The 21,746-nt window shown below is 39.8% G+C and overlaps 1 protein-coding gene, 1 long non-coding RNA gene and 1 other non-coding gene across 3 annotated transcripts in view; 2 read left to right on the forward strand and 1 right to left on the reverse strand.

Annotated features, from left to right (window-relative positions):
- The window catches only part of stk39 (serine/threonine kinase 39), a 166,072-nt gene that overhangs the window by 37,433 nt on the left and 106,893 nt on the right, over positions 1-21,746 (forward strand). The gene's annotated exons all lie outside the window — the stretch shown is intronic.
- On the reverse strand, positions 5,554-11,036 carry LOC134295724 (uncharacterized). The gene is made up of 3 exons (XR_010002360.1): positions 10,992-11,036; positions 6,952-7,096; positions 5,554-5,852 (listed from the first exon to the last, which is right to left on the reverse strand). It is a non-coding gene; the product is annotated as an uncharacterized LOC134295724 (long non-coding RNA).
- On the forward strand, positions 6,005-6,087 carry mir5463 (microRNA mir-5463). Its single transcript, NR_130067.1, has one exon. It is a non-coding gene; the product is annotated as a microRNA mir-5463 (primary transcript).

Genomic DNA, 21,746 nt, shown 5'->3' on the forward strand with positions numbered 1-21,746 from the left:
TCAGTGCTTTAACGCACTTTACCACCGGGGCTCCACATCTATATATATAAAAACAACAAAAGTACAGGCCCCCCAATCTCGAAATTTGACAACACAACCCATCATCCATGCCTCCAGGTTGATACAACAAAAAGAAAAGAAAAATAAAGTCCTAATTAGAGGGAGAGCAATAATTGTTTTTATCCATTTGCTGCCAGTTTAGAGGGCTAATCTCTGCCCACTTGGTTGCCTAGCAACCAAGGGACAGCCAGGCTTCAGTTCGGGGACAGGCAGATTTAGGCCTCACTTAGGTTTCTTCCACAGATTATCTAATTTGCACTGGATTATATGGCAGTGTAGACTCAAGGCCCTTCCACACAGCTATATAACCCATTTAGAATCTTATATTATCTGCTTGGCACTGGATTATCTTGACTCCACACTGCCGTATAATCCACTTCAGTGTGCATTTTATACAGCTGTGAAGAAGGGGCCTCATATAATCCAGTTCTAAGCAGATAATATAAGATTATTAATATACAGTAGACTCTCACTTATCCAACATAAAAAAACCGGCAGGATAAGTGAATATGTTGGATAATAAGAAGGGATTCAGGAAAAGCCGATTAAACATCAAATTAGGTAATCGTTATACAAATTAAGCACCAAAACATCATGTTATACAACAAATTTGACAGAAAAAGTAGTTCCATGCGAAGTAATGCTATGTAATAATTACAGTAGAGTCTCACTTATCCAACACTCGCTTATCCAACGTTCTGGATTATCCAACGCATTTTTGTAGTCAATGCTTTCAATATATCGTGATATTTTGGTGCTAAATTCATAAATACAGTAATTACTACATAGCATTACTGTGGATTGAACTACTTTTTCTGCCAAATGTGTTGTCTAACATGATGTTTTGGTGCTTAATTTGTAAAATTATAACTTAATTTGATGTTTAATAGGCTTATCCTTAATCCCTCCTTATTATGCAACATATTCGCTTATCCAACGTTCTGCCGGCCCGTTTATGTTGGATAAGTGAGACTCTACTGTACTGTATTTACAAATTTACCACTACAATATCACAATGAATTTAAAACACTGACTACAAAAACATTGATTATGAAAAGGCAGGCTGCGATGGATAATCCAGAACATTGTATAAGCGAATGTTGGATAAGTGAGATTGTACTTTAATATGAAATAATTACTGGGATAGAATAATGCAGAACAATATAATCTCTAAAACCAGGACAGTAAATAAACAGGGGAATTCCACACAGGAAACAATCAGGGCCAGCTAACACCTCCCAACCAAGTATTCCCATCATCAAAGTCTGGCAAATCCTCTGTTTTCTCAGGGCCACAGACAGTAGAAGCACATAAAATATCGCAAACAACACCACTCTGAAAACAAGGGAATTCCAGACAGGAAACAATCAGGGCCAGCTAATACCTCCCAACAAAAAATTCACTCAGGGAGAAAACAGCCAGGCTTTAAAGCTGCAAGGCCATTACATCCTAATCATTTTTCCTAATTGCAGCATTCATACTTGCCTCCAACAGACAAAAAAAAACCAGTCAGAAATATTGTATATTCACAACCTTTAGGAAATAATATCCCCTGATGGTTAAAGCGCTGAGCTGCTGAACTTCTGGACCGAAAGGCCGCAGGTTTGAATTGGGGGAGCGGAGAGAGCCCCCACTATTAGCCCCAGCTTCTGCCAACCCAGAAGTTCAAAAACATGCAAATGTGAGTGCATCAATAGGTACTGCTCCGGCGGGAAGGTAATGCCGCTCCATGCAGTCATCCCACATGACCTTGGAGGAGTCTACGGACAACGCTGGCTCTTTGGCTTAGAAATGGAGATGAGCACCAGTCTCTTGTCTTTCCAGCCTGGTATTATAATATTTAATGACATTTTTTATGTCGTGAGTTGAGAGGTTTGGATTATTTGATAAATGGTTGCAGGATTAGGAATTCATTTGTATAAATGAGAGAATTTATGAGTAGCTTGACTTCTAAACACCCAGCCTTCAGGATATATGTTTAAGCACTTTGTTTTAGCTTGTGTTTTATATCCTTTCTGTGTTCTGAAAATGGGAACATTTCCACTGTAAATGGAAAGATTTGTCTGCAACCAGAGCAACAAACTTTTAATCTATATCAGTTCTTGTCTAGCATCCCTTTGGAGCATGGCAGATACTCAGTTCCAACCACTCTGCATACTTTCTCTCCCGTAACATTTGTCAAGTGAATCATTTTCCTATTGCATCAAAGGCTACTTACGTAATCACTTGCCAGATAGTGCATGTCAGAAATTAGTGTGAGATTGGAGGCCTGGAGAAGGAGACTACAGCCTCGGAAGGCTGACAGATGAAGAATGGAATATTTCCATGTCCTCTGGCTTAAACAGGAAGAAGCTTCACAAAGAGGGGTGGGTGATCTGATAAGTCTGGAAATTGAAAGACAGTCTCCTATTTGGTCTGTAAAGTGCAGATGTTCATGGCTGTGGTTTAATGTAATAGGCATCTCTCATTTTCATTCAGAACAGGCTGTATTTGCCCGATAACTTTGTATTTCTGTGCCAAGGAATAATGATTTTTTGGTCTCCTGTGAAATGGTTATGGCTTTATCTATGTTATCATCCTACTTGCCGAAAGCGCAGGAAGACAGTGACTCAGCAGACAACTAATTATACAGTGGACTTATTTTAAAAGGCGTATTTGGCTCCTACTGAACACTTCAGAAGCAGGTTTTTCCTCCTTCCAGAATAATTGTACTTTTCCAACTGTTTTTGTTTCAGCAGAAGCATAAGGTGAGAAATGAATTCAAAGGAGTGTTTGATAGAGCTGATTTCAACTCTGTATACTGATGCAAGCAACCTCTTGGTCTCAAAGTGGCTCAACTGTGATAACTTCTGTGCCATTACTTGGAGAAGCAAATGTTGGAAAAGGCATTTCAAGTTTTTCTTTTTGATCCGTATGCATGTATACACACACTTACATTTACAGAAACTGAAGGCATTATAAAATAACATGCGGGAGGACATCTAATATTTTTTCCTCAACAAGTAACCTTGCGGCATCCTGTTCTCTTACTTAGCAGCTAATCAAAGCTGCCCATATTTCAGTTTGACTACAAGGCTTTCAGCAGCTCCAAGGAGCTGTATATAACTTTTAAATAAGGGCCTGTATTTTCATGAATAAGTCTTAGGATCATTTTGTGTAGTTTTTAAAAAAATAAAAAATAAAAACTACTCCTGTTGTTCTTCTGCAGTTTGTTTATGGTTTTTTTTTCATATTGAGAGTTGTAACATTGATTTATAATATAAGTAATAATATATATTATATACATTACACACCTAGCTAAAAGCCATTTTAAAAGAAGCAGAACAAGATTGGTCAATAGAATTTGTCATCTAACTAGAAAACCCTTAAAACAAACATTTCTTGCTTGTTTTAAGGACTTTTATCAGTTTGTTGCTGAAATTTGATGCTCCAGTTTTCTCCATTACCCGCCCGCGTGACTGCACCCTTATTATGTGGAAAAATAAGTCCCTGAAATGGGTTTTTCACTGTGTAATAGTCTCCATCACATCATAGTCACACCCTCTTCCCCTCCCCCCCATAAATGAGGGAAAAGTGTGACTATTATGTGATGAAATGTGGTATGCAATCAATTCAAAGTAGTATGTGTTCTCCACTTTACAAGTTAACCTGCAGAAAAATGTATCAGTTTTTAGGAAATACTGCCACCTGTAAATTGCACTAGTAGGGGGAAGAGAGTGCTGAACTATAGGATGGGAGCATGTAGTTCATTGAAGGAAGTGCTTTCCATTTTGAAGGCGTCAGATTGAACTTTGGTGTCTCCTGATAATGCTGGTAAATGCTCTTGTAAAAAACCTAGATCAATACTGCTGCTTAAGAAGAGACTATATGGATATCCTTAGATTGTCTTAAATAAACAGAGGCTCTGTATTGCCACTCCCAACAAATACAGTAGTTAGAGTGTGTCCCTCAGTGGGTTTGAGGGTGACCATATGTTCCTCAAGCCCTAGATCAGTGGTTCTCAGCCTGTGGGTCCCCAGATATTTTGGTCTTCAACTCCCAGAAATCCTAACAGCTGGTAAATTGGCTGGGATTTCTAGGAGTTGTAGACCAAACAGCTGAGCAGCCATAGGTTGAGAACCACTGCCCTAGATGTTTCTCAGCTCTTGGTTAGGTGACAATGGTCTTACTCGAAGTGAGGAAGCTTCTTTTGAGGGAGACTTGCACAGTCCTGTTTCTCTTCACTTGATGACTCTTCCTTCTTCTACTGTATGACTCAGATGCACATCAAGCTCAAATCTCAGTTGAAACAGTAATTCACTAGTAAAAATGTCCTGCTTAATGCCTGAGTTTCAAAGTTAAGATCTTTGAATGGAGACCTTTAATGTATTCCTTACACCTGATGTACAATGTGATATTTTATGGCAAGGAAGATGTTTACACGGGTAGACCCAGAAAAGACTGTGTATTTTCTAAGATATAAGAATGTCTAGACATTATAACATTGTAGAGGAATTATAATGGGGAAAATGTGATGATAAATGAATGCTCCTGACAGAAGCAGGACGGTTAAAGGATGAAAAATGAGGATTGCAATATTTAGAAATCCATTGTATTTTATGTACAATTAAATTCCAAAGGTGATGAGGTTGGGTGGAATGTGCCTTGACATCTGCACGGTCTTGAATTGGTTGCATTGGACTTCACAGACTCAAAAGACTATGAGGCAGTTTGCAAATTAAAAAATGTCATTGGCTTCTTTATAGTGAAATGAGGAATACTTTAAATATTGTCTCTGTTAGAAGGTTCAAAGGATTGCTTCAGATTTTCTATCAGATAGCTTGTACTTAGTTTTACTGATGTATTTCACAGATAGGATTTAAAGGGAAGTTACTCTGTGCAGTGTACCAGCAATGAAAACCCTTTTCATGTGAGTATGCAGGAAACCAAAAGCTTGCAGCCAAATAGCTGATTTCTCAGTTGAAATGGCCCTTTCCTTTTCAACCGGTCCCATTGCCTTCAGTGATGTTGAAGCAGCATTTTTCTGCTGAACTTGCAGACCGAAAGGTCCCAGGTTCAAACCACAGGAGTGGCGTGAGCGGCCGCTGTTAGCTCCAGCTCCTACCAACCTAGCAGTTCGAAAACATGCAAATGTGAGTAGATCAATAGGTCTACTCCAGCGGGAAGGTAACGGTGCTCCATGCAGTTATGCCGGCCACATGACCTTGGAGGTGTCTACGGACAACGCCGGCTCTTCGGCTTAGAAATGGAGATGAGCACCAACCCCCAGAGTCAGACATGACGGGACTTAACGTCAGGGGAAACCTTTACCTTTACCTTTAGGACACTTTGGTTGTAAGAAACTTTTCAGTACCACCACCAACAAAAATACATAACATTCACCTGGGATACTAGGATGCACCCTATTTTTAGAGATACATATATACGTAGGGGGAAAAGTATGCCTTAAAAATGAAAAAATACAGTATATATCAAATAAGCAGCAAATGAAAACATGGTTGGAAATCAGAATTTAATGCCAAGATAGGGTTTTAAAGTCCTTAAATGCCTGTATAATTTTAAAAAAATGTTTTGTTGGTATCTGAATGTTGGCACCAGGCAAACTTTCTTGGAGATGTTGCTTTCTTGATGGCTGGTTGGCATGGTGCGGGGAAGCAGTTTGTATGAGTCAGGAATAGACCTGAGTGAAGCCTTCAGTTGCTTTTCCTCTTTGCCACCCGTCAACCAACCAGGCTACCTCTGCTTTGATGGCATTTCTGCTCCATAACGGAGCCTGGAAACTGCATGGGCTTCTGAAAAAGAGAGACAACCTTAGTACCTGGAATATAGCCATCATCCTGACTTTCCACACATCTATGATCTGCAAATAGGCTCTCCCAGTGAGTTAGGAAATACAGGGTGTTGACTTTAGCAAAAGTGCCGGTTGGTTTGCTGTGGTTGTCGTTGCACTCCTCAGCCACTGCCAAGATCTAAATCTCCAGATCTGAACCCTGGAGGTTTAAATCATGCCAGCGGTAAAGGAGTGCACTTACACACTTAAGATCTCAGCATGTCAGACTTGGCCACAGTAATTCATGTCTTAGGTACTGTACATCTCATTTGGATCAGTGTAATACATTTTACATGTGGATGCCTTTGAAGAGGCCGAAGACACCAAAGACCTGTGTAGATATTGCTGTGACATACACACATGCAGGGAGAATATGTGAGGAGCAGCTGTAACTCATTAAAAGTGAGTGCTCTACTTCTTAGGTTGTTTTATTCTTCCAAGTAGGTTAGACTGGCTAAAGTATAGGGGACTTGAAGACTTCTAGATTATATAGAAATTCCTTTCTGAACTGGTAACACTAAGTTTCCTTTTAATATGTAGTCGTCCTTCAATCTGGTCTTGTGCTGCATTGGTTACTTGAATAAACAATGTTAAGTCTTAACCTAGTGTACTTTTTTGCCTTTAAAAAAATCTTTTCTTTTACCAAGTAAGAGAGACCTTGGCTGAAAGAAGGGCAAGAAGAGATATTACTACAGTAAACAGGCTGGCTAAAATGAGGTTGAAACAAGCCATAGCTCTGTTTGCTGCCCCTCCTGCTTGTGGTGATTGATAAAGAAGCCTATTTAGGATTTTAATTTTTTTTTTGCAAGCGCAGTAACTGTTAGACAAATGGGCTTTGTGTGCTTTAGGACTGAAAGAACAGAATGTGATGGAATTTGAGCACCAAGCTCTCTTTTCCTCCAAAACTTCAAAGCTTTTGATATTTGCCTTTTAGGCAATGCTGATGACTTTTAAGTTGCCTGAAATTGAGTTTTGCTTTGGGTTGCTTGGACATCATCATGAGCAAAGTATGTTAGGTTCGATTAAGAATGGCACATCTTATTTCTTTACTTTATACACACCTTCTAAGTACAGAAGTGCATAATATTTTCATTCTGTATTCCTGGACCCAGTTCATTTTGTCCAAACTCATACGTGTCCGAAAGGAATATCCTCAAATATTCTTGATCTTGCTAGTGAAGTACACATTGTTTTAGACAGGAATATCTAAAGAAAGGAATGGAGGGCAGGCATCTTTTTATCAAGTGAGAGAGAAAATGGAGGACTGTTTTAAATAAAACTGCGTTCTTTGTAATGAACATCACAGTGTTGAGATTGAGGAAATAACATGTATGTACACTGTGACAGAATTGTTATAGTGTGAATATGATTATAGTAATTCTTCATACTAAGGCAGACTGCTGGTCATTCTAACCAGGTAGTGGGAACTGCAAGGCTTTCCAGATATTATTGAAGTACAGCTCCCAACACTCCTTACCATTAGCGAGGGTTGTCAGGGCAACAATATCTAGAGCAATGGTTCTCAACCTGTGGGTCCTCAGATGTTTTGGCCTTCAACTCCCAGAAATCCTAAAAGCTGGTAAATTGGCTGGGATTTCTGGGATTTGTAGGCCAAAACACCTGGGGACCCACAGGTTGAGAACCACTGTTCTAGAGAGCTGTGTTATCTGATCTAGCTCAATGGCGGACAACAAAGATTCTTCAGTCCAGATGTTCTTGTTGGCCAACTTCCATCAACTTTTTCCACCATGGTCATAGCTGAATGATCATGGAAGTTGCAGCCCAGCAAATTCTGGAGAGCTATAAATTGCAAACTCCACTCTAGCCAAGTATTGCAATTAGTCTATTGCAATTAGTCCCTGCTGCCTAAGATCAGACAGGGGTGATTTGCATGTGAGGACTCAGATTATGATGCCATATCAGCTGGCTATATTCTTGTGGTGACATGATAGAGAGGGCAGGAGAGTGGAGCAGAAGAGGAATATAGGAATGACTGGGCAGAAGATTTGTTAGAGTTTGAGTAGGTGCACACAAGTGGGATGGATGTGCATTATAAGCCATGATAGCCACAAGGTTAAGATAATTAGGAAGTCTATAGCGCTCTAGATCAGGGCATCTTAAACTTTTGCACTCAGAACCCATTTTAGCTCAAGATTTTTTTATGTGACCCCAGGTTTATAGTTATATAAAATAACAAACAGCATTTGCAAGGCTTGTTAAACAGTTTTCCTTTTTATGAAGTACAGCTGAAGCATCTTCTGCAGAGTCCGCTGTAACATGTGCTTTGAATATGATTTCCTGCTTCTCAGCAGGGGGTTGGACTGGATGGCCCATGAGGTCTCCTCCAACTTTTATGATTCTGTGAACATAGATTTGTGTAAATGTCTAAAACAGACACTATGCAATGCCCAGAAATCTTTTACTGTTACCAAAAATGTTGGGACCCCAACATTTGGGGACAGGACCCACAGCTTAAGAAGCAGTTCTCTAGATGGTTTGGCCTGTAATTTTTATTGTCTCCATGCTGCCTGTGCAATAATAGAGTGGGAGAATTATAGTACAAAGCATCTTGACAGCAAAAAGGAGTGTTGTGGCAATCACATTGGCACAGGATGGGATGGGAAAGGAAGAGAGAAAGGGAAAATGCCCCTTTCTGCAATAATATTAAGAACATTTATTGAATAAATGCTCAGCAACTGGAAATAATGATAGCTATATAGCAGTTCTTCCAAAAACATGGAAGAATTTCCAGGCAGTGCTGCATAATGCAATTAATTTGAAAATAAACATAAATTACACTCCTATCAAAATTCAAAGCAGTCATTGAGAAGGCTAATTTGTTGCACTGTATTGATTTCTACATATTATAATTTTTGTGATTCTTGGATGGATTTGCTTGGAACCGCTTACTTACTTCCTTGTTGACAAATTGCATATGTAACCCATTACAATTTCTAGCATGCTTGCTTGTAGTTTGTCTAAAGTGGGATGGGAATCATGCAGCTTTTTAGATGTTGTAGAATTGCAGGTCTTGGTAACCCTAACTAGCATAGCCAAAGGTGAGGAGTGCTGTGAGTTGCAGTTCAACAGCATTTGACCAGCCGCTTGATTCCCATCTCACTCTGTACAGTTTACTGATTATTTATTTATTTATTTATTTACAGTATTTATATTCCGCCCTTCTCACCCCGAAGGGGACTCAGGGTGGATCACATTATACACACATATGGCAAACATTCAATGCCCATAAACACATCAAACAGAGACAGAGACAGACAGACGCAGAGGCAAGTTAACCTTCTCCTGAGGGGATGTTCGATTCTGGCCACAGGGGGGAGCAGTTGCTTCATCATCCACTCTGGCGGCACTTCCTCATTCCAGGTTGTAAATTAGTTAACCTTGCCCCCCCCCCCCCCACATTTTTTTTATAAGTGGTACCTTATTTCCTACTTGATAGATGCAACTATCTTTCGGCTTGCTAGGTCAGCAACGAGCAGGGGCTATTTTTTATTTTTAATTGACGGGTGCTCACCCTGCCATGGGCTGGCCTCGAACTCATGACCTCATGGTCAGAGTGATTTATTGCAGCTGCTCAACAGCCTGCGCCACAGCCCAGTTTGCATACAACTTAATCCTCTCTGCCATTGAAATAACAACAGTGGTTTTATGGTTGTCTGTTTGTGCTCTTGATATTGGAAGTGGTGTTTTTATGGGTGAAATGAAGCTATGACTCTTTATATATGGATTTTACATTCATAATCATAACAGTAGTACTTCCCTTTCTTCAACATTTGCCTTCCAAATCAACCTATTTTTTCCTTCCCTCCCTCCCTCCTTCCTTCCCCCTCCCTCCTCAACCACAGTATATTTCTACTAATCTTGTAGGTCCAGCCACAGATAAAGTCTTTGTATTTTTTCTTTGATGTAGTCGTTGGCTCCTCCATTTTTCACCCAGTTGAAGTAGTCCTTCCATCTATTTGTAATGCCCTTTTGTTTGTTCATTCTTGTTACTTGCCCAGTCACAATTCCTGCAATGTTTAACAACACTTGATCATACATATAATCATTCCAACTACTTAACATTTTGTGGATGAATGGCTCAAGTATTTTGTATTGTTTTTAAATCTGTATATTGCATATTGCTAATTTATTTAACTGTTTTTAACTTATGTTTTATTCTTTTGTATTGTTGTGTATTGGCATCGAATTCTGCCAGTTTTATAAGCCGCCCTGAGTCCCTTTGGGTGAGAAGGACGGGATAGAAATGATGGGAATAAATAAATAAATAAACGTCCATTTCGATTTGTCTTTCCGTCCTCTAGCGAACACCTCATGTGCTGCTCTTACTGTTACTTTAAATAACTCTTGGCAGTTGGTTTTCATACTCGGATGATCCAACACTCCCCAAAAGTAGCAAATCATTATTAATTTGTATTTTTATCTGTAATAACTCCTGAATTTTTCCTTGTATCATTAGCCAATTTTAAATTTAGAACATTCCCACCACATATGTGAATAAGTACCTTTTTTCTTTATTATAATGCCAACACTTCGAATTCTTCCCTTTTATCATATAAACTAGTTGTTCAGGAGTTCTATACCATCTTAATACCATCTTTTTTTTCTAATTCTTTATATTTTTCTGTTTTTATTTTATTCATGTTCCTAATTATTTCCTCTGTTTTTTGTATTCTTAATGATTTAACGCCATTCTATTTGTTACATGTTGCTCGCATCATGAATTCCTTATCTTCTACCATTAAATTGTATATTTTTTGCTGCTGTTCCTTTACTTGTTTTTTCTCTTGCATTTAGCAATTTATCTACCTCTAATTCTTCAGAGGGCTGTGCACCCTCTTTTTTTTTACTTTTCTCCAAATCCCTCTTAATTTTAACCAATTTTCTTTTCCCCCTTTTCCAGAAGCTCTGGCCAATTAATTATCTCTCCGTCTTGTTTCCACATATCTTCTACCCTCCTTAATCCCTTTTCTTCTAAGGTATTTGCCAACCTTTCAGGGAGCCCCATACTCTTCATTGGAGTCTTTCCTGAAATTTTATATGCCCATAATTTTTGCCATTTTTGCCAGTATTCCTACGCTACCTTTCTTGGACCCGTTATGATTCTTCCTTCTCACTCCATTCTCTCCCATGATCTATTGTAAAAGGAAAAAATACCCTGTGCAACTTAATTTTGTGAGCAAACAGTAGAAAGTAAACACTGTAGGCAGGATGTTTATTTAAGTGAAACCAGCCCTGTGTTTGAGGGATGGATGGTTGAAAGACAAATTTAATCTTTTAAGATTATTCTGCTTTGTGTCTTGTTTGGGTGATTTGTTGTTTCTACCTGGATGGTCTACCCCTGCAAGATGTCCCTTCTGTTGACCCTAGCCCCAGTTTTATTTCAGGAGGTAAAATCAATTGCATACTTTTCTCCTGGGGGCCCTTTTGCACTAGGAAACTATTCTAAAGGCATCAGATCTCATCTAATCTTGGAAGCTATGCAGAGTCATCTTTGGTTAGTACTTGGATAGGAGACTGCCAATGAACACTAGGTGCTATAGCAGACATGGACATACTTAGGCTCTCCAGGTGTTTTGGACTTCAATTCCCACAATTCCTAACAGGCAGTAAGCTGGCTGTGATTTCTTGAATTGAAGTCCAAAACACCTGGAGGGCCAAAGTTTGCCCATACCTGTGCTATAGAGATTACAGTAGTTCAGAAGAAGGAACTGGCAAAACACCAGTGAGTATTTTTTCCCCCTAAGAACCTCCGTCCCCCCCTTTATACAGAGTTATTATAATGCCGTGATTCCACTTTAGCCGCTGTGATTGTATCTTGTGGGATTTGTAGTTCAGTCAGAGGCCACTTTGGTTGAGGATTCTAAATGCACCTCCATAGGATGCAGCCAAGGCACCTAAAGTAGAGTCAAAGTGCTATAATTGTCTATTGTCAAAATGCCCTGGGGAAAAATGCTTCGCTGTAATTACATAAACTCAGGTTGCTCCTGACACACACACACACACACACACACACACACACACACACACACACACACACAATTACATAAACAAAAATGGTTGCTGATATGATACAGGTGTAACACAATGTGTCTTATTTTTGAAATTTTAAAATATGACCCAAAAGAAGTGCAGTGTTTCAGTGGCTTTCTCAGTACAGTATTTTGCAGTATAGAATGGTGTCTGTCTTACTGTGATATGTACTTTTTTGTGGGGAGCAATTTTGAATGGGAAAAATCTGCGCAGCGGAAAACAGATAAAAGTTGATTTTGCATGTTTGTGTTTGAATATACATACAGTAGAGTCTCACTTATCCAAGACTCGCTTATCCAGGGTTCTGGATTATCCAATGCATTTTTGTAGTCAATGTTTTCAATATATCATGATATTTTGGTGCTAAATTCGTAAATACAGTAATTACAACATAACATTGCAGCCTCCGGTGGCCTAGGGGATAAAAGCCTCGTGACTTGAAGGTTGGGTTGCTGACCTGAAAGCTGCCAGGTTCGAATCCCACCTGGGGAGAGTGCGGATGACTTGACCATGGTGGTCCATGCTCTGGTTACCTCAAGGATGGATTACTGTAATGCGCTCTACGTGGGGCTGCCCTTGAAGACGGTCCGGAAACTGCAGTTGGTACAACGGTCGGCAGCTAGGTTACTAACTGGAGCTGCTTACAGGGAGCGGTCAACCCCCCTGTTCAAGCAGCTCCACTGGCTGCCGATAATATTCCGGGCCCAATTCAAGGTGCAGGTTATTACCTATTAAGCTCTAAACGGTTCGGGACCTGCCTATCTTCGTGACCGCGTCGTCCCCTATGAACCCACCCGATCGCTGAGATCCTCCGGGGAGGCCTCCTCTCACTTCCACCCTCCTCACAACTGCGTTTGGTAGGGACGAGAGAGAGGGCCTTCTCAGCCGTGGCTCCCCGACTCTGGAACTCCCTCCCCAGGGAGATTAGGTTGGCTCCCTCTCTACCTTCCTTCAGGAAGCAACTGAAGACTTGGATGTTTCGGCAGGCCTTCGGAGATAGTCATTAATTAATCAGCCCCAGTGGGTTTTTAATAATTTATCCTGTTTTTATTACGGTCTTTCCATTTATGTGTTTTAAATGGAATTTTTATCTTGTATTGTTGTTTATATTGATATATTGTATTATTGTTTTATCTTTTTATATTGTGATTGTATTGTGTTGCTTATATTTTGTTCTTATGTTGTTTGGGCCACTGCCCCATGTAAGCCGCTCCGAGTCCCCGTGGGGAGATGGTGGCGGGATATAAATAAAGTTTTATTATTATTATTATTATTATTCCCTCTATCAGCTCCAGCTCCATGCGGGGACATGGGAGAAGCCTCCCACAAGGTAAAACATCAAAACATCCGGGCGTCCCCTGGGCAACGTCCTTGCAGACTGCCAATTCTCTCACTCCAGAAGCAACTCCGGTTGCTCCTGACACGAAAAAAATAATAATAATAACATTACTGCGTATTGAACTATCAGTATCCGTGAATTCCTAATCCACAGCTTGAAAATGATTTTTAAAAATCTAAACAGCAAAGCCTGATTTTCCCATTTTATAAAAGGGATGCCATTTTGCTACACCATTATACAGGGTGTTTGAAAAAGAACTCCCTAGTTTTAGGTTAAAACACATTAAAACTAGTGAGTTCTTTTTCAAACACCCTGTATATCCAGGTACATGAGCATCCATGGAGTTTGATATCCATTAGAGGTCCTGACCATATCCCAGAGCATTCCAAGGGCCCACTGAACATTATTAAAGGGAAAATCAAACCACATTTTGGTTCTGAAATGAAAATACCAATATGTTCAGTGGAAAGTCACTATCAAGCATTCACAGATTTGCAGTCTGAGAGCACAATTCAGTGGAATGTATTCTCAGGAAATGGATGTAGCATTACAATGTCAACGTGGTTTAATTTATTACATTACAAGGAAATTATTACCATTCTAATCTTAGCATGCATACTTTCAGTTAGTGACCTATGAAACTCACTAAGTAACCTTAGAGATCCCTCTTCCTGATCTACCTCATAGGGTTGTTCTGAGAACAGGATGTTGAGGAGAGAGCTATGCATTTTGCCTTGAGCACAGAGTATAAATGTAATTAATATATTGTTTCTTGCTTTCATCTCTTTGAATATGCTCAGAAACATACTATAAAACTCTACAGTGACAAGTTGTGTTCCTAGCAACTGATCTTAGACAGTAGCCTAGCAGACATACTTAGAAATACAGTAGAGTCTCACTTATCCAACATAAACGGACTGGCAGAACTTTGGATAAGTGAAAATGTTGGATAATAAGGAGGGATTAAGAAAAAGCCTGTTAAACATCAAATTATGTTATGATTTTACAAATTAAACACCAAAATATCAAATTTATAACAAATCGACAGAAAAAGCAGTTCAATACATGGTAACATTATGTAGTAATTATCGCATTTATAGAATTAGCACCAAAACATTGCACTGTATTGAAATCATTGACTACAAAAACATTGGCTACTAACAAATTGACTACAAATAAAGATAGAATTGCATACAATGAACTTACAGTAACAACATTGTCAGAAATGAAATGCGTAAAAAGTTCAGTCCTTGATGCCTAGGGAAACAGCTGTGGATCTGGATGGAAGGCAGACTGTGTTGGATAATCCAGAATGTTGGATAAGCGAATGTTGGATAAGTGAGACTCTACTGTAATTGTAAGTTCTGAGCAGTCTTCACCCCTTGTGCAATATAACATGGTAGTTAATCCAAGATGTTACATCTATTTACTATCTTAATAACTGAACTTGTTAAAATGAGAACTTTCTGTGGAAAAAATCCTGTTTCTTGCATGCCTTTAAAAAAACTTTTTGCTACCCTGGCTATAAATTGGGTTTCATTAAGCAGGAGAGAATTGTTTTAGCTTGCTTTGAACTTCTTTTTATCTCCTCTGTTTCCTTACCACTCTCTTGCATAACTTGTTTGTTTGACTGAATGAAGGTGATAAAGATTGAGGAAGGGGACAGGACGGGGACAGATGAATCCTTTCCCCCCAGTTTTTTCTAATGAATGTATTGAATAATAATTTAAAGAAGAAAAATGGCATGTACAGGGTACAAAAAGATAGGCTCAATTTGAAATCACCGTATCTCTGCAATCATGAACCTCCCATAAATGAAACTCTTTAACACTTGAAGGGTTTCTGTATTTTATTTTTCAGATATACATTTTGAACATGCGAAGGTCAAAGAGGGTGAGTAGTGTAAAAGGAAGCCATGTATAATTTAAAAGGCTCATATAAAACCACATTGCTTAATGAATAAGTAAATAGCCCTTCCTCAGGGGAAAGCATGCATAAACAAATTGTCTCAAGGGGGCATCTAAAACCTACCCTATACTCATATATACTTCTAGACATTGCCGTAAAAAAACCACCCAAAGCAACTGGGTCAACTTGTCCACGAGTCAGTATGAGTTCTGTACCTTAACTTTTTTCAGAAAGGAACCATACCGGCATTTTTAATGCCTAGATGGGGAAATGAAGATCGAAGTGGCCAGGGGCAGCTTCTCTGCGGAAGACCCTTTTCAGCCACTGTGGAGGCTGTTTATGTCTCTATAGCCAGACATGAAATCATTGCAGCAGCACTGACCGCCGCAAATCTGAGTTCTGATGTAATAATTTAGCATCTCGCTGTGGGGACATGGTCAGCTACTTTTCCAATCCTGCCTACATTCATACAGTACAGAATTGTTACAGATGGGGGACTCCAGAAGCTGTATGGTGAAGTCCAGAGGAGTGACATATGGTTCATCTTAGCATAGGTTCATATGCAGAATTGCTATATTGCATTATACAGGGCAATAGCCATTACATGGTAAGGACTGAAGATTGTTGAACTCTTGCAGGCAGTGTGTATAGTTGTGCCATGGTTGATTTGTTTTGAAAAAACCCAAGGCAAAATCCATGAACTTTATGGGTTGGATTGGATTATTCCCTATTATAATTCATCCTTATGGAATTATTATGAAGACAAAATGGGTAGCCGGGGCAAGGGTTTTTTTTACAAATGTTTCTGTGTTCTTCTTGGATGCATACATGTATAATAAAACTGAAAATGAGCAAAAGAAAGTAACTGTATAGCCTGTGGTTTTTTTATTATGTCAGAAGCAACTTTAGAATGTACTGTAAGTTGTTTTTGGTGTGAGAGAATTGGCTGTCTAAAGAGACATTGCCCAGCGGATGCCCGGATGTGTTAGCTGTGAGGCTTCTTTCATGTCCCTGCAAGCTAGAGGTTGCAGACAGGAGCTTACCCTGTCTGCAGGTTCGAACTGGCAACCTTCAGGTCAGCAACCCAACGTTCAGGTCAGCAGTTCAGCCGGCACAAGGGTTTAACCCAGGGGTCCTCAAACTTTTTAAGCAGAGGGCCAGTCCACGGTCTCTCAGAGTGTTGGGGGGCCGGACTATAGTTTGAAAACAAATATGAACAAATTCCTATGCACACTGCATATGTCTTATTTGAAGTGCAAAAAGAAAAAAAGCCAACGAAATGTTATGGTTTGCAAAGGCACTGTGCTATATTTGTGTGGTAACTGGAAAATGAAGTGCATGATGCTGGTTGGCTGAGCCTGCAAAGACATGGGAATTTGATTTGAAACTGTTTCTGTTCTGCTGCTGGAGAACCGGTTTGAACAGGTTTTTGTTCAGTGTGAGTCTGTGTGCTGACTGAGTACTGCCTGGGGAAGATGGCTCTGTACTCAGAGAGTCCTTGCTATTTCTGAGGCCTTGTTTGCTGCTGGGAAAAGCGGATGAAGAACCAGGACTGTATTCTTCACTGAAGCAGATTTATGGACTGAAAAAGGACTGTTTATGACTGCTGGATTTCTGTAAGCAATCAGAGGGACCATTGTGAATACCATTGTTCTTTTGATCTCTTGGAATTAGTAAAGTTTCTGTATTATTTGTTCTGCAAGTTTGAATGGTGCGTCATTGTTCTGCAGGGTGACTCTGGGCTCATGGGCACACATAAGAGCTTCCGTTTACCATCTACAATCCACAACATGAAAGCACAAATACAATATTTAAAAATAAGAACAATTTTAACCCACATAAACCTAACAGGATTTCAATGGAAAGTGTAGGCCTGCTTCTTGCTGATGAGATAGTCAAATTAATTAGGAGTGTTGTTGTTGTTGTTGTTGTGTGCCTTCAAGTCATTTCAGACTTAGTGCAAGCCTAAGTTTAAAACCGAGGGTGGGGGCCAGATAAATGACCTTGGAGGACTGCATCCGGCCCATGGGCCTTAGTTTGAGGACCCCTGGTTTAACCCATTGCACTATTGCAGCTCTGGCCTGAGTTTGAAGCACTGGCTTCCTATGAGACAACCTTTGTTTGCCATGACCAAGCTCGCTTATTTATTTATTTATTTATTTATTTATTTATTTATTTGCAGTATTTATATACAGCGCTTCTCAGCCCTGAAGGGGACTCAGGGCGGTTCACGGTGTTGGCAACAATTCAATGCCCTCAATAAAAACAGCATAAAACATCAAAGTTTACCCTCCTCTAATAAAACATTAAACATTATTAAACACACAGCCATATTAAACACACAGCTTGGAAGAGAGTTGCTGTTTGGGTAACTGCTTCTAGATATTCCAGGAAGCATGACTATACTAGCTGGAGAATTCTGGGAGTTGAAATCAGAAAAAAGTAACTGTTTCAAACCTTGTTTAGACTTTTGTGGAGAAGTGGTTGCCAAGGTAGCGGAAATGGTCAACGTTTTCTAATGTTACACCATTAAGCTGTATTCCTGGCATTGCAGAGGGATTAGCTGGTGCCTGTTGGAAGGGCACTTTGGTTTTCTCGATGTTCAGTGAGAGGCCGAGCTTCTCGTATGCTTCTGCGAAGGTGTTTAGAGTGGCTTGTAGGTCTTCTGAGTGCGCACAGACTACGTTGTCATCGGCATATTGGAGTTCTATAACAGATGTTGTGGTGACCTTGGTTTTGGCTCTCAGTCTGCTGAGGTTAAATAGCTTGCCATCTGTCTGATAGATGATTTCCACACTGGTGGGAAGCTTCCCATCAACAAGTAAGTAAGTAAGTGTGTTTAGAGGACTGAAATTGGGAACTCTTATTCCTTTAGCTGCTATGGTACAACACCTCTTTGCCACTTGCTTCAGCTGATATTGCACAATATCGTTTGAGTTCATTCTTGGACAATTACATTTATTCAAGATCATTTCTGGCCATTTAAGAGTTTGAGATGCAGCCGTTTTTGTCTATATTTGGTGGGTGCAGTGAGCGTTGCCCCACTGTGTAGATTTTTTTCATCCTTACTGGTCTTTTTGGGTTGTCACTTGGCCTAACTTCTCCATGCCTGGCAGTTGTTTGTATTGCTTTGAAACAATTAGCAAAATAGTAAATTCCTAGGTTTGCTTGTACTCGGTTTCCAGCCACGCTTCATGGATGTTTATAGACACTGACAGCAGTGGAATCCAGTGTGGCCGGCTTGTGGAGGAAGAGGGTGCCAGTGTTGAGGGATTAATTCAGTTGCCCTTTTTCTTGGAAGTATTTGAGAAGCAGAATTTAATCAAAACCTTTGTGAAAGCTGAGTTTTCTTCCACCGCAGGAGACAAAAAAATATGTTTGTGTATATAGTGATTTGGGTTTCTAACTACAGTAGTTCTTTATTGTGGTGTTTGAATTTCATCTGGAAGAAAACAAACAAACCAACTTTTTTTAAAAAAAGTTGCAGCTCATTTATAAGAAACAGAATCAGTTTTATCGGGACAGGTTTCAAAGTTCTGTGAATACTTTTTGCTAGCCCTTGTGCTTGCCTTCTCCCTCTCAGGTACTAACTTCTTGTATTGTTTCTATGTTTCTTAGCCAGATGGGTTTTGGAAGAGTGGCAAAGAGAAATGGCACTGAATGTATACATTTAGAAATCTTACTCAAAAAATAAAGCCCAAAATCCTGGTTTGACTTATCTACTGCTCAATGTGACTACTGTACCTTAACTCTTGTATTTAAAAAAGGAACCATTTCCTTCTCTCAGTAGAGTGGCAAAAAGCAAGAGTTTATCCTGGGAGAACTAAAAGAAGCACCAACTCCAGTCTACTCTCTCTGCTATGGCGACATTTGTGGCCTTGTTGAATGCTTGAGTGGAGAAATGGAGGCTAGTGCTGTTGCCTCTTTGTGGGATGGATCTGCATTTCCATAGCCTTTTTTGCACTTGGTCACCTCTACCACACATCACACAACCACTCTCCCAACCAGCCTTTAGGGGGAGCACAAGCAGTATTAACTATAAGAATTTTATGAAGTCTTTGCTTCATTTTCCTTGGTCCTATACATCCATAAGGAGCCCCGGTGGCGAAGTGTGTTAAAGCACTGGGCTGCTGAACTTGCAGACCGAAAGGTCCCAGGTTCAAACCCTGGGAGCTGCGTGAGCGGCCACTGTTAGCTCCAGCTTCTGCCAACCGAGCAGTTTGAAGACGTGCCAATGTGAGTAGATCAATAGGTACTGCTCCAGCGGGAAGGTAATGGCGCTCCATGCAGTCATGCCGACCACATGATCTTGGAGGTGTCTACAGACAACGCTGGCTCTTCGGCTTAAAAATGGAGATGAGCACCAGCCCCCAGAGTCAGACATAACTGGACTTAACATCAGGGGAAACCTTTACCTTTACCTGTTTATACATCCATAGTGGTTCAGGTTCCTAAGTGTCATCCTCGACTTCTCCATGGATCATATCAAAAGCTATACTTTTAGCCCCCAAACATGCTCTTGATCTATGCATGAAGTCAACGTAGATGGTCAGACACGTTCAGTCTATGCACAGCTTTTGTGCTGAAGAGATCAATAATAAACTGGCCTTTCCTAGTTAACCAATTAGGCCTCTAACAAAACATGAATCATGCTTTTGAAAACTTTGAGCTTAAGCCAAGTAAGGTCAACCCATATAAGAAAGAGAGATAAGGATGTTTCTATCCTGGAACACATAAAGAACTGTTCCTTTGTTAGAAGGAGTGATCTTTTTCTTTGTGAAAGTGTCAGCACTTTTCAGAAAAAGAGAGGGAGGTTATTTGTGTGTGTCACATGTTGACTGATGGCAACCCCATGAATGTCATAGGTTTTTTCAAGGCAGAGATGGTTTGCCCATTCCTTCCTCCAAAATAGAGTCTAAGCACTCGGTATTCCTTGGTGGTCTCCTATCCAAGTACTAACCAGGATTGACTCTTCTTAGCTCCCAAGATTAGACAATCTCTGGTTCCTTTAGGGTATTTACGAGTTTGGAGGATGCCATGCCAGTTGTCTGTCCCCAAGGAGGTGTTTTTATCTGTAATCCATCCCAGGACCCTGGTTGGTGAGGCACCATCTAGTTCAGAGCTTTCCAAACTGTGTGGCGCGACACATTAGTGTATTGGCTGTAGGGCGTAAGTGTGTTGTATGAACATTATGAAAAACCTTTGAGCCTACGTGAAATAAGCAATAAATCATATACAGTAGAGTCTCACTTATCCAACACTCACTTATCCAACGTTCTGGATTATCCAACGCATTTTTGTAGTCAATGTTTTCAATATATCGTGATATTTTGGTGCTAAATTTGTAAATACAGTAATTACTACATAGCATTAATGTGCAGTGAACTACTTTTTCTGTCAAATTTGTTGTAAAACATGATGTTTTGGTGCTTAATTTGTAAAATCATAACCTATTTTGATGTTTAATAGGCTTTTTCTTGATCTCTCCTTATTATTCAACATATTTGCTTATCCAACGTTCTGCCGGCCCATTTATGTTGGCTAAGTGAAACTCTACTGTATTTTTAAATATATACATGAAATGTTTTCATGAGATACACTGTGTCCCCACACATTTCGTTATTATAATTTAAGTATTTGCCTGCATATCTTATAAGGGGTTGGTTTAACCTCTGGCTTGCTAGTAAAACTGAATTATTGTGTCGCAAAATGATACATGTCTAAAAAGTGTGCCACTAACACGAAATGTTTAGAATGTTCTGATCTAGTTTATCACACAGTCTTCAGTGAACATTAGCTTTGACAAAGATCGGCATTGATCAGGTGAAGGGACTGAAGCTATTTTAGTACAGTAGAGTCTCACTAATCCAAGCCTCTGAATAATCCAAGCCATTTTTGTAGTCAATGTTTTTAATATATCATGATATTTTGCTGCTAAATTCGTAAATACAGTAATTACAACATAACATTACTGCGTATTGAACTACTTTTTCTGTCAAATTTGTTGTATAACATGAAGTTTTGGTGCTTAATTTGTAAAATCATAACCTAATTTGATGTTTAATAGGCTTTTCTTTAATCCCTCCTTATTATCCAAGTTATTCGCTTATCCAAGCTTCTGCTGGCCCGTTTAGCTTGGATAAGCGAGACTCTACTGTACTTGCTTTTAAGTTTTATTTCTACATTCCTTTTCATATATTTCCATAATCACCAAAGCAGCTGTGACTTGGTTTCACTTTGATCGACCCTTCAGACCTTGGTGGCCTGAGAGCTGAGAGGGTCAGGGTCCTAAGTTGATCTTGTGTTTGTGTATGATTTTTTTTTACCCATGTTCATCTGGCCTTGATTGGTTATCCACATCTCTAGTGAAAAAGGAAAATTATTTACAAGGTGGAAAATTCACATGGTTGCCTTGGCCTTCTTTGCTAGATGTAATCCACAATACTGTTTCAAATCTAGCTAATTCTGAATGCTACCCCCAGGCCATTAATATTAAAACAGCCTCTGGCAGAGGCAGATAGTTGGCTGATGCAGGTAAATGAGAAGCAGCTTGCGTGC

The sequence above is a fragment of the Anolis carolinensis genome, chromosome 1, assembly GCF_035594765.1.
Source record: "Anolis carolinensis isolate JA03-04 chromosome 1, rAnoCar3.1.pri, whole genome shotgun sequence".
Lineage (NCBI taxonomy): Eukaryota > Metazoa > Chordata > Lepidosauria > Squamata > Dactyloidae > Anolis > Anolis carolinensis.